This window comes from Rana temporaria, chromosome 8 (assembly GCF_905171775.1).
Source record: "Rana temporaria chromosome 8, aRanTem1.1, whole genome shotgun sequence".
Lineage (NCBI taxonomy): Eukaryota > Metazoa > Chordata > Amphibia > Anura > Ranidae > Rana > Rana temporaria.
Window position 1 is genome coordinate 53316009 of NC_053496.1, and position 12694 is coordinate 53328702.

General features: G+C 45.1%; 1 protein-coding gene across 1 annotated transcript in view; it reads left to right on the forward strand.

Moving 5' to 3' along the window:
• The first annotated feature begins 248 nt into the window (after window positions 1-248).
• CPEB3 (cytoplasmic polyadenylation element binding protein 3) overlaps window positions 249-12694 on the forward strand; it is a 171338-nt gene continuing 158892 nt past the window's right edge. The window contains exon 1 of the mRNA XM_040361804.1: window positions 249-369. The gene's annotated coding sequence lies outside the window, so the exon portion shown is untranslated. The remainder of the gene's footprint in view (window positions 370-12694) is intronic.

The window sequence follows — 12694 nt, forward strand, 5'->3', positions numbered from 1 at the left end:
ATTTCATCTTGTCATTCCATATATATAGCAGCAGTGGGTTTGCTGTGTATCTGACCCTTGCTATTGATGGACATGTGAGCGTGTCATTGTCTCTCCAGCCTGCCCCGTACAAGCGCTGGTTGTGCAATGTATCAGCTGATGTGCAGTAGGCAGGCTCAGCGCGTTTACTGCAGTTCTGGAAAGCTACCCTCGCTGTCATGCGCTTGTGTCTGCAAAGACTACATCCCCCAGGAGCCTCTGCGTGCGCCTGCGCACTTGCATTCGAGTTGTCAAAGTGCTCTTGGCGATCGGTCGTTCGCCAGCAGTAAGCAAAGCGAAAGAAGGACACATTGCATTCTTTTATCGATCTTTAAAAGTGGTCACAAAAAGGTAACTATAACCAATCACCGCGATCTAATGCATGTTAAAAAATCTATTTTCACTGCCAATACATTGGATTTAATTAGTGGGTAATCTGCTCTGGTCACCTGCTTAGAGCTGCTCGGAGGTGATCTTTCTAGATCGGTGTTCTAGGCAAAAGTTCCCGTTTGTCCGGTTCTAGAGCCCAGCACCAGGCTGTGTCTGATGGATGATGGGACTTGACCTTGAGGCTCAGGCAGGCGAGTTTGTTGTGGGAGATAATGAAGTGGATGATTACATATTGACCACTGCCTGCTATACTAGGGGGGCCACTTGCTATTTATCGGTAGAGGAATTTTCCTTTAGCTGTGTAAAGCATTATAGGTGATCTGCCAGAGACAGGAGTCACACTGTCACATATAATACATTGTTATAGGTGTTTTCATAGTTTTTTTTGTTGTAACAAAAGAAAAGAAAAAAAACAGGTTTTATTGGGTGGTGCATATACATCACCACCTGTCATTAGCCATCTAACCACAATACAAAAGCTTTATTTTTATTGCTACTTTGCACCTTGATGTTGGGTGTTGTTATTGACAGATGAGCATACACCCTATTAAACAAGTATGCAAGCTTCCTCTCATAGCATGCATAGTTCACGATGAGTAATGTCAGTGGAAAACTCTAGGGCTTAGGTTATTTTAAGTTCTAAATATTAAGGAAGCCGTAATGGAATGCTGCTGTATTCTGTGTGTATTACTGCATGCTTTTACATTCCACTGAAATGCCATCATTTATGCAAAACACAAATAATACAGACAAAAATCCCTTCCCTTCCCAAGCTGTTTAATAAGCAAAAAGGTGTGATTAGTGTATGGCTGTGTATAAACATTGTGGCTGTTGTCTGTGCTGTCACTGTCAAAATATTTCATAATAACAGGTGACAAAGCAGCTATTTGCATATCTGCCAGCATAACAGGGTTATTTCAAAGGTTATATGAATAGCAGCCCTAGTAAATGTGTGAGAGTTCATTACGCAGGACTTTGTCACAGTGAACTCCATGGAAGGTTTGTGGGGCCTCAGGGTATTATGTATACTGTGCCAGCATTGAGGCAGCTGATCCTGGTTTGCTGCAGTGTTGTACTGCAGCATGAAGATGTGAGAGGATCTCTCTATGTACTGTGCCTCTCTGCAGACCCATAGGACTTAGTCCCTGGCTTCCTCTCGCTGGATGCCCTTCATCTCGTACTAAACGCCAGCCAGAGCTAATGCCACCCAGGTCCTGCAGATTAACACATGTCTGCTACTGCCAAGAGTAGCATTGACAGATCAGTTTGCTTTGTCCAAACTCATGACTGCCAAGAGGACTAATTACATTTCTCTTTTAATTCCTACAACACATAGGCAGTCAGTTGAAATATGTGTGGGTAGAAGAACAAAGATTTAGCTCACAATTTAAATGTCCTTAAAGACATTGGTGATTATTCACTTAGATGGTGCTGACAAAACCATGTTTGTAAAGTGTTCCTAAACCCACAACTGTAAAATCAGTCTGTATATGCAGTAAAGCATGCTTGTTATATTCAAGGTGGAACCTAAGGGGTTAATCCTCTGCATTGTGTAAAAGGGCTGTTTGATCCTGTCTTGTCTAATCCTCCCCTTCTTTTACTGTCCCCAATCCATCTCCTGATAAGGTGGGGCCTTTGGAGTCACTCTACACATACTCAGTTTGGTGTGTATTGCAAACGTTTTTGTTTTTTTTTTCTTGGGAGGGTGCATGTGATCAGCACAGGGCCAAGCAGCGCTGCCCAGAGAGAGGGTCAGGGGTCCTACAGCCTTAGAGCCGGTTCACACTGGGGCGACTTGGGATCCGACTTGAAGTCGCCTCAAGTCGTCCCAAGTCGCGCTGTCGAGAAAAACAATGCAAGTGAATGGGAGCGGTGTTAATACACACGACTCGAGTCGCTCCGACTTCAAAAGAAGTTCCTGTACTACTTCAATCCGACTTGTAGGCGATTTGTACCCATTGATTTCAATGGAAGTCGCCTCCAAGTCTGATCACTGTCTTAACTGAAGCGACTTTCCAGGAAGATAACACACATTTCTCAGGCAAACCCCTCCCTCCCCCTCCCTCTCCTAGAGCTGATTGTTGTTTAATTGGCCACTGGAAAGTCTCCTGTCCTGGAGACGACTTCAAGTCGTGTTGTAAATCGCCCCAGATCGCCCCGTGGTTCATGCTCAAGTCGTGTCGGAGTCGTCTCTGAAAGTCGCGCTGGAAGTCGTGTCGCCCTAGTGTGAACCGACTCTTATAATAGAACATTCAGAGGAGAATGAAAACTTTACACAACCATTTAACGAAAGATTTAACCAGACACTGATAGAAGTCACAAGACTGATGTGTACTGCTGATGGGAAAAGGTATTTAGCAGTTTATATTTAAAAAAAATAGTTGCATTTCCATGTTTTGTGTACTGTGGGAGACCAGATATAGTGAATGCAGGGTCCTGGGTTTACTCACACTTTTTAAAGCACTGGTCTCAAACTGGCGGCCTTCCAGCTGTTGCAAAACTACAAGTCCAATGAGGCATTGCAAGGCTGACAGTTACAAGAATGACTCCCACAGGCAGAGCATGATGGGACTTGTAGTTTGACAACGGCTGCAGGGCCGCTAGTTTGAGACCCCTGCTTTAAAGCGGTGTTTCACCCTAAAAACAAATTTCTAGTATGCCATCAAGCATACTAGCGCGATCTACAGTACACCTTTCTATTATTTTTTGGCGCCGTACTCGATGTTTACTGCCGTAATGAAGTTTCAGACTCCCCGCGGGGAATGGGCGTTCCTATGCACAGGGAAGATGATTGACGGCCGGCTATGGCGCGTCACGCTCCCGAAGATAGCCGAAATAGGACTTGCCTCTTCACGGGCTTTACGGCGCCTGCGCACAGACATCGGAGATGACTGCGCAGGCGCTGTGAAGAGGCAAGTCCTATTTTGGCTATCTTCGGGAGCGTGACGCGCCATAGCCAGGCCGTCAATCATCTTCCCTGTGCATAGGAACGCCCATTCCCCGCGGGGAGTCTGAAACTTCATTACGGCAGTAAACAGTGAGTACGGCGCCAAAAAATAATAGAAAGGTGTACCAGATTTTGCAAACTGTGTTGAAGAGGTAATCATTTGTTATAATGGGAGGGAATTATGGACAGTTGGGAGTTATAAATATTGGATCTGTTGCTTTAAAAAAGAGTCCCCTTTGACATCACAAGGCAAGTTGAAGAATGTAGGTTGAATCCTAATTGGCTCAAATAAGCAAAAGCCCTATTCTGTTTTTCTGTTGATATTAAAAAAGGTCCTAGCCCCCACTCAGCTATAAGCACAGTTAACTAGATGAATCTGTAAAACTGCGGGCTCAAAGCGGGAGTTCACCCGAAAACATTTTTTTTATTTTTTTTTATTTTGTGCGTGTACTCGAGAGAGGAGCCAGACTGCAGTAGTTGGGAGTAGGCAGGCCTCCCCAGAGGCAATCTGCCATCTTTCTCCATGCCCCGGGTGGCAATGGCGGGTGCATAAGGGGGTCCTCCCACACAGCCCGTCCTACCTGCTCCGCTTTGAAGCCCAACGGGGCAGAGGGACTCCCTATAAGGGAGTGAGAGGATCTAGCCCGCTCAACCAGCCCCGTTAGTCCTTCGCCTCTCTTTTTTTTTTAGAGACCGCGTGGTCAAAGTGCGTGCATGTTAACCCAATTTCGAGTGCGTGTAAGTGTGGTGGTTTTTGTGGGAGGGGGGTGGGCGTACTAAGCGCAGGCTTACCTCGCATAGCACACCCACCGGGAGCCGGGCTGAGACCACCAAACTCAATTCACATGTAGCCGAGACCGGGATCCGAACCCCTAGCTGCAGAGGTGAATGGCTTGTCAGCGCAGTGCCAATCACGTTGAGCCACCGCAGCTCCTGAAAACATTTTTTTAACATTAGATTGATGCTCATTTTGTCAAGGGGAATCTGGTAGTTTTTTTTTTTTTTTTTTTAAATGGAAGCAGTACTTACCGCTTTAGAGAGCGATCTTCTCCGCCGCTTCCGGGTATGGTCTTCGGGACTGGGCATTCCTATTTGATTGACAGGCTTCCGACGGTCGCATACATCGCGTCACGAGTAGCCGAACGTCTGTGCGGCTCTATACGGCGCCTGCGCACCGACATTCAGCTACTTTTGGAAAATCGTGACGCGATGTATGCAACAGTCTGAAGCCTGTCAATCAAATAGGAACGCCCAGTCCCGCAGCCCATACCCGGAAGCGGCGGAGAAGATCGCTCTCTAAAACGGTAAGTACTGCTTCGATTTAAAAAAAACACCCGATTCCCCTAGACAAAATGAGCATCAATCTAAGGTTAAAAAATGTATCTACGCTTTTTTTTTTTCCTTTTTCATAAGTGATGACATATCTTCTGTTAGCAGCTGCATAAGAGATGGGGAAGAAGAAACAGCAGTACACTGCACTTGCCAGTGAAAGGCTGTGCAGGAGTGTGTGTCAAGATAAGTCTGATCATTCGGGCTGAGTTCCCTGCACAGCCAGAGAACTGACCATTGTGTGTTCTTTTTAGTGTGGTCAATTTTAAGTGTGGTACAGCAGGCACAGATCAGGAATATGAAGTGTTGGGGTAACAAACGCTCCAATGTGATTGGATATTCTCACCCCCTATGAACATTTGTGTATAGATTTAAAAAACATGTACACCTTTCCCCCCCCCCCTTTTTTTTTATAAGTGATATAAGCACACTGAGTTTCCCATTGAAATGCTGTGCAGGGGGAACCTGACAACGCTGTGCTCTCCTGCTTAGTGTAGTCAGTTTTTAATAGGAAAGCAGAGGGACTGGCAGGAACACCAGGGATTTCACACAAACAAAGCAATACAAGGAGAGGCAGAATATTTTTTTCATACAAGTACATGGTACAGCAGGCACATATCAGGAATATGAAATATTGGATCACAGGAGTGCAATTAGTTTTGCACTCCTGTGAACCCGTTTTCAGCAAAGAGCGGGCTGAAGTCCGCTCTCTGCTGACGTCACAGAAGTCGGTCCAGGCTCCTAGTCATCAGGACCACGGAGTTTGGATCCGCCAGATCGCTGGACTGACATGTTGATCAGCCTCTCAGTGAGCCGCTGAAAGACTGAGCCAGCCACTCCGCCCCCTCCAAAGCCCAGCGCTCCAATGAGTGAGGAGGGAGCAGAGCAGAGAGATGTGACTGACAGTCAGCAGTTCTCTGCTAAGGGAGCTGTGAGAAACGGTTGTTTGGTGGTGCAGGAACGCTCAATTCTCAGTGCAGAGGTCCCTGGGGACAGATGCAGCATCCGACTGATGCTGCATCTACCCAAGTAAGTATGAATCTAAATAAACAAAAAACCCATCCCTCTCCACAACGCAGCACCACCCGCGCCTAGCAAAAAAAAAAAAAAATCGGCCCAAAATATCGGCCGCAAAAATCTGCATTTATATATCGGCCATCGGCGGCCATAGAAAAACCCATATCAGTCGACCTCTAGACTCGACCATGCAGCCCATGTTTCTTCAAGTGCCTCCTTATTGTGCATCTTAAAACAGCCACACCACATGTTTTCAGAGAGTCCTATATTTCACCTGAAGTTATTTGTGGGCTTTTGTTTGCATCCAGAACAATTTTCCTGGCAGTTGTGGCTGAAATTATAGTTGGTCTACCTGACCGTGGTTTGGTTTCAACAAAACCCCTCATTTTCCACTTCTTGATTAGAGTTTGAACACTGCTGATTGGCATTCGCACTTCCTTGGATATATTTTTATATCCCTTTCCTGTTTCATACAGTTCAACTACCTTTTCCTGTAGATCATTTGACAATTCTTTTACTTTCCCGTGACTCAGAATTCAGAAACGTGTCTTTCTGCTGCTCCGTTCCTGTTAGCATGATAACTTCTGACAAGCTCTCCGAAACAGGAGATAAAAGCAGCTGAATATGCGTGTCGGGGAGGGTATAAATAAATTAGCAGAGAGCTGGTCTATTCACAGCACAGCTTTGCAAGTTTCTTCATTGCTCTGACTATGTAGAGTGGGGGCGTGTGCCTTTCTTTCAATCAGCTGTCACACAGTGTATGCCCAGACTCCCCTCCCACTGCGGAAACAGGAAGAAATATTTCTATCATGATGTGCACTTTCTAAAGAATATAGAAAGGGAAAGACAGCAGATGCACATGTAAAATGTATGTAGGAGGATTTGTTTCATCTCTGTGTGTCATCTGAGGCTGTTCACTTCACTAGTTATAGGAGAGGGTTTACATCCACTCCATGATCCCTTTTACACCTGTGACAATGAGGTTCTGCATTATATCCCATCTTATATAACCGTAAGGGAGTGTAATGAGATTGCAGCAAAATATACAATTGCAACAACTTTTAGGCCATGTTAAGAGAGCATGTCATCACAGCTTGATATGCTTCCTCCCATTGGTCGCTCGTCAACGGTCCAAGATCTTTCTCCCAGAGTGACGTGCCCTTTATGGAATTCGCACAATAGCATATTGTAGCACTGTGAAATTAAACCTTTAGCCCTGGTTCACACTGGTGCGTTTTGACATGCGATTTGGCATGTCAAAACGGCAGTATTTGCTGCAAATTGCTGGCAATGGCACCGTCCTAATCGGTGCGACGCCGCCCCTACTACTTTTTACGATTTCGACCCACGATTTACATTGACATCTGTGCAGAAACCTGCACAGATGTCTCTATAATGTCTCTGTCAGCGGGAGTGAAATTGTGTGAGTTCAGCTGAACTTGCACGGCTTCACTCCCGCAGCCCAGTGTGAACCTAGCCTCCGAGCAGGGGTCTCAAACTGGTGGCCCTCCCAGCTACAAGTCCCATGAGGCATTGTAAGACTGTTAGTTACAAGCATGATTCCCACAGGCAGAGGCATGATGGGAGTTGTAGTTGGAGGGCCGCCAGTTTGAGATCCCTGCTTTTATAGCTATCTGCCACTAAATTAGAATAAAGATATGTGTGGGGGATAAACGCCATTCATGCATGTCGCCCTGAGCCCTAACTGCATGCCGTAGCTGTATGTAAAAAAAAAAGCATGTGTGCAGGTAGCGAGTATAGGGCTTGCAGAGAGGCAAATGGCAGACAAGACCTTTTAATACACATTGAACTTGAAATTCTTTCATGTTGCATTTCTAGAGGCTCATTTGATAACAACCAAGATATCTTATTACGATACAGAGTATCCTAAAATGTGGGAAGGTTATTAAAAGAAGCATATTTTTTTAAACAAAATTGCTATATACAGAATTTTCCTAATGATGCGGTATTCTCTCCTGCATCTTTTCTCTAGTCCTATTCTGGTGCCAACCTTTTGATGCTCATCAGTAGAAAATGTAGGGTAACTTGTCTAGTTACCAACAGCCGCATACATTATCATTCTTACCGTGAGGTATGATAGGAGGCTGCATTTCAGATTACTTTTTTCGTGTCTTGCAAGTTCTCTCCCTTCCCATTCTGGTGCTATTTTTCTGCATGGTCATTGATAAAGAATGCAGAAGGATCACTTGTGTGATACATAAATATGTAGTAATGATTGGTTCCTCCAGTAGTGTAGCATACCAGTGACTAAAACGGGTATGTGGACTACACCGATGTAGGGAAATAATCTTGCATCTTCTACCATCTCTGACTTTCCAGTTGCAAGCTTATTGAAAGAAAGATATTTACCGTACTCTGCAGCATTACTGCAATGAGAAAGAGAGCTGGAAACTGACAGCAGAAATGAAAGATGTAGTAAAGCGTATTATTTTCCTTATTTAGCTCAGTTTCTATTGTTTATCATTCTGTCCTCTCTCACTTCAAAGAAAGCGAATAGTAATAGTGGTCACTGAATGCTTCCCTGTTCAGTATCATTTCCTCCCTTATGTATCTTGCTAGGTAAGGGGTGGCAATCGCTTGAGTGCATGTGATGCTTATGTGAATGTAGGCTAGTCATACCTATCACCCCTGTTTCCCAAAAGATGTCAGGAGAACAAATAGTCATTAAAGCGGAGTTCCGGCCACAATTTCACTTTTTAAATATAAATACCCCTGTAATACACAAGCTTAATGTATTCTAGTAAAGTTAGTCTGTAAACTAAAGGTCCGTTTTGTTAGGTTGTTACAGCATTTAGACACTTTATAAAATAGAAATTGACTGGGGCCATCTTAAGTGTGGGCATGACTGTATGACTTCCTGGATTTCAGCCTTGCAGATCTCGCACATGCTCAGTGCTGCACAAGCAGTGTAATAGGTTTCAGATCAGGTTTCAGCACCTGTACTGTCCAAGTCACATGATTCTTCTAGACTGGGGAGTGCACAGACTCCTGGAAAGTTACACCCACTACATTCCCAGGAGTCTGTGCGGTGTAGGTTAGGAAGCTTAAGCACCTAGGTGCAGGAAGAGGGAAGATTAACTATTCTGCCTAGCAACAACCTTTTGAAGGCATCTAAAAAAAAAAAAAATTCTTAAAAGACTAATGACATTTTTTTAAAACTACTGATGTAATGTTAAATTTATGGGTGGAACTCCACTTTAATATATTTATAATGATAGCAGCTACGCAAGGGCTGCTATCTCTGCATTCCTTACTATAATTATGTAGAGATAAAGAAATGTGGCTTTGTGGTGGTGTAATATAGGCCAGCAATACTTTATGCAGAGCCATAAAGTGCTTCCAACTGTTCCCACAGTCAAAACAGTATGAAAAGGTACAGATATAAAGTGAAACAATCATTCATTTTATAAGTCTGCATGAATGCATTCCTTGCATGTCAAAAAACAGCAACAGTCTTGTTTACAAAGCATTTCAAATTAATATGTAAAAGCAGTAATTTAGGCTTCAGTCATGGGACTTTGTAAGATATGTAATATGGAAGAATAAAGCCACCCTGCAGGCAGAAAACTGTCTTCTATCACTCAGACTGTACATCGTAATGATCAGGGGGGTGGTAGGTGTGATGCCGCGTACACACGATCGGTCAAACCGATGAGAACGGTCTGATGGACCGTTTTCATCGGACCAAACCGATCGTGTGTGGGCCCCATCGGTTATTTATCCATAGGTTAAAAAAAAGCAATCTAAGAATGGGTAGAAGCTCTTAAGGCTACCAAACCGGGCAAGAGCCCAGGCCCGGATGGCCTAACGGCGCAATATTACAAATGCTTCTCTGAACTTTTAGCGCCGGGGTTCCTTAAGGCATTCAATTCGCTGGCCAGCTCTCCCCATAATTCCAACACCCTCCTGGAAGCATACATCGCGGTAATCCCTAAAGAGGGCAAGGACCCCTCAGAAGTGGCTAGTTACAGGCCGATCTCGCTCTTAAATGTAGATGTGAAGATCTTCTCAAAAATCCTGGCGATGCGACTAGCTCTTTATGTTCCGACGTGGGTGGGCCTTGATCAGGTGGGTTTCGTCCCTGGCAGAGAGGCCAGGGACAACACCATCAAGGCTCTCAACTTACATCATTGGCTCACCTCTACAAAAAGCGAAGGGTTCTTTTTATCATTGGATGCGGAGAAGGCCTTTGACCGGGTGGCCTGGGACTACATGAACTCGGTCTTGGAAGCACTGGGCCTTGGGACCAGATTGAGGGGTTTTGTTGGAGCCCTGTACACGAATCCTCGAGCTCGGGTCCGGGTCAATGGTCACCTGTCAGAGGCCTTCTCCATCCATAATGGCACCAGACAAGGATGCCCCCTTTCCCCCATACTGTATATCCTCACACTGGAGCCACTTCTCCGTTGCATTCGGGCCCATCCTGACGTAGTAGGGGTTAAAGTACATCATAATGAATTCAAGCTAGCGGCCTTTGCCGATGACATCTTGCTTTTCCTCTCTTCCCCCTTGATATCCATACCGAACCTGTTACAAGTCTTTGAACAATTCCGCTATATCTCATACTTGAAGATTAACTATTCCAAGTCATTTGCATTGAATGTTACACTTTCTTCATTGCTGGTTACCCGCTGCCAGGAGAACTTTCCCTTTCGATGGAAAACAGATGACATTACTTACTTGGGCATGCGGCTCCCAGGTAAACTTTCAGACTTGTTTGATAAGAACTTTTCGCCGGAGTTGAAAGCCATACAGCAGGATATACGGAAGTGGGACTCCCCCACAATCTCTTGGTTCGGGCGAGCCGCTATCTTGAAAATGACGGTGCTTCCCAGAATGCTATATAAGCTACAGACAATTCCGATTTCCCTACCTCCTTCCTTCTTTGCAACATATAAAAGACTATGTAGAAAGTTTTTGTGGGGATCCAAAGCACCTAGAATAAGCTGGGCGAAACTGGTATTGCCAAAAGCGGAGGGGGGTATTGGTCTCCCGGACCTGCAAAGATACTACTGGGCTACACATCTAGCGAGAGTGGTGGACTGGCGGGCCCATACACGCTGCAAGGGCTGGGTACGGCTGGAAAATTGGATCGCCGGGGCTGACCTCGGAAAAATACCTTGGACCTCCAAGAGACACTGGACGTCTAACGTCCAATCTCATCCACTAATAGGGGCAACTCTGCTGGCTTTCACGAAGGCTTGTCAGGCATACTCAATATCAAGGACGGAATGCAGACTAACCCCTCTTAGAGGTAACCCGGACTTCATACCGGGACAAGATGGGCTCTACCTGACAGACGAGTGGCCACATGCAGATATGTTGGCCAAACACTTCTTTTCTGGGAATAGATTCCTGACTATAAAAGAACTTGAGAAGATATCCCGTACCAAGAAATTTCCCTTATTCGCCTATTTCCAGGTGAAACACTTTCTTGATAACCCAAGGGTAAGGGGAAGCTTTACAAAATCGCCTACGGTGTTTGAATCACTCTGTTCTAGTACGTCACCTCAGAGACATGTGATCTCGATGCTGTATGCGTCCATGTTCGAGGCACCCTTCGCGTCTCTGCAGACAGAAAAGGCTTTCTGGGAAGCTCGGTTAGACAGACCGATTGAGCCGAAGGCCTGGGAAAAGATCAACTGGTTTATCTTCAAAGGTTCACTGAGTGTGAACATTCAGGAGAACGGATACAAGATCAGGACACGGTGGTATAGGACACCGGACGTCGTCCATAAGTTCTCTCCCTCGGTACCCGACAGGTGCTGGAGGTGTGGACAAGACTTGGGCTCCTTCCTCCACATCTGGTGGGACTGCCCGCTGATTCAGCCATATTGGCAAAAAGTGCATGATGTGACAACAGCGGTCTCGGCACTTCCCCTGGAGTTTTCACCAGCACAGTACTTACTTCATCTTTCCAAAATTTCCAGGAAACGATATCGTAACTCGGTGGCGATACATATGATCAATGCAGCTAGACTATGTGTTCCTGTTCATTGGAGAGCCACAGTGCCACCAACGATAAAAGAATGGGTGGCACGCATTGACCATTTGGCAGCGATAGAGGAGCTGATATACACTGCACAAGACAGAATTCCCACCTTCACTTACGTTTGGAGCGAGTGGTTCGAATTCCGGAAAACAGCAGATTATCAAGCTCTGATGCGACACGTGGGCTGATTGAAATCCGGTGACTTTAAGCCCGATTGGTGACTGGTTTGTGACATCACTAGTCTGTGTTTCTTCCAATATGATGTGGACGGCGAGGGCAGTGGACCTCCCCCACCCCCCTCTTTTTTTTTTTTTTTTTCTCTTCCCCTCTCTCTCTCTCTCTCTCTCTCTCTCTCTCTCTCTCTCTCTCTCTCTCTCTCTCTCTCTCTCTCTCTCTCTCTCTCTCTCTCTCTCTCTCTCTCTCTCTCTCTCTTTCCCTCGTCTTCTATATCTCTCTCTATCCCCCTCTATCTTCTCTATTCCCTCTTCCTCTTCTATCAATGATGGGAGGGCGGGTTGGTTTTGAACTGACCCACCCACCCATCCTGTTCGTTATAAGTAGACCTTAATGACAGATATAGGACTTGACTCTGTGATCAAGGAGCCATAATTGGGTATGAGGTTGAATTTGTGGAAGCATTCAGAGGCCCTTGAACACGAGCATCCTAATGTCTTCCCTCTTTACCACTTGGAGACACATCCTCCATTGGTGATATGAAAAAGATACGAGTGTTCATATGGAGCGTGTGAAGATTACTTGAATTTTGTCATAGATATTCTGCTTGTACCTATATCTCATGTGTAGCTACACGTTGCAGCGCCTCTGGTATTCACTTGTCATATATGTTGCTGATGCTGTTTTATCTGTAAAGCTGTTCCTTTTCTCTCAATAAAATCTTTATGGATAAAAAAAAAAAAGCAATCTTGTTTTAAATTTAACCGATGGATTCATAACCGATAGAAAAAAAACGATCGTTAGTA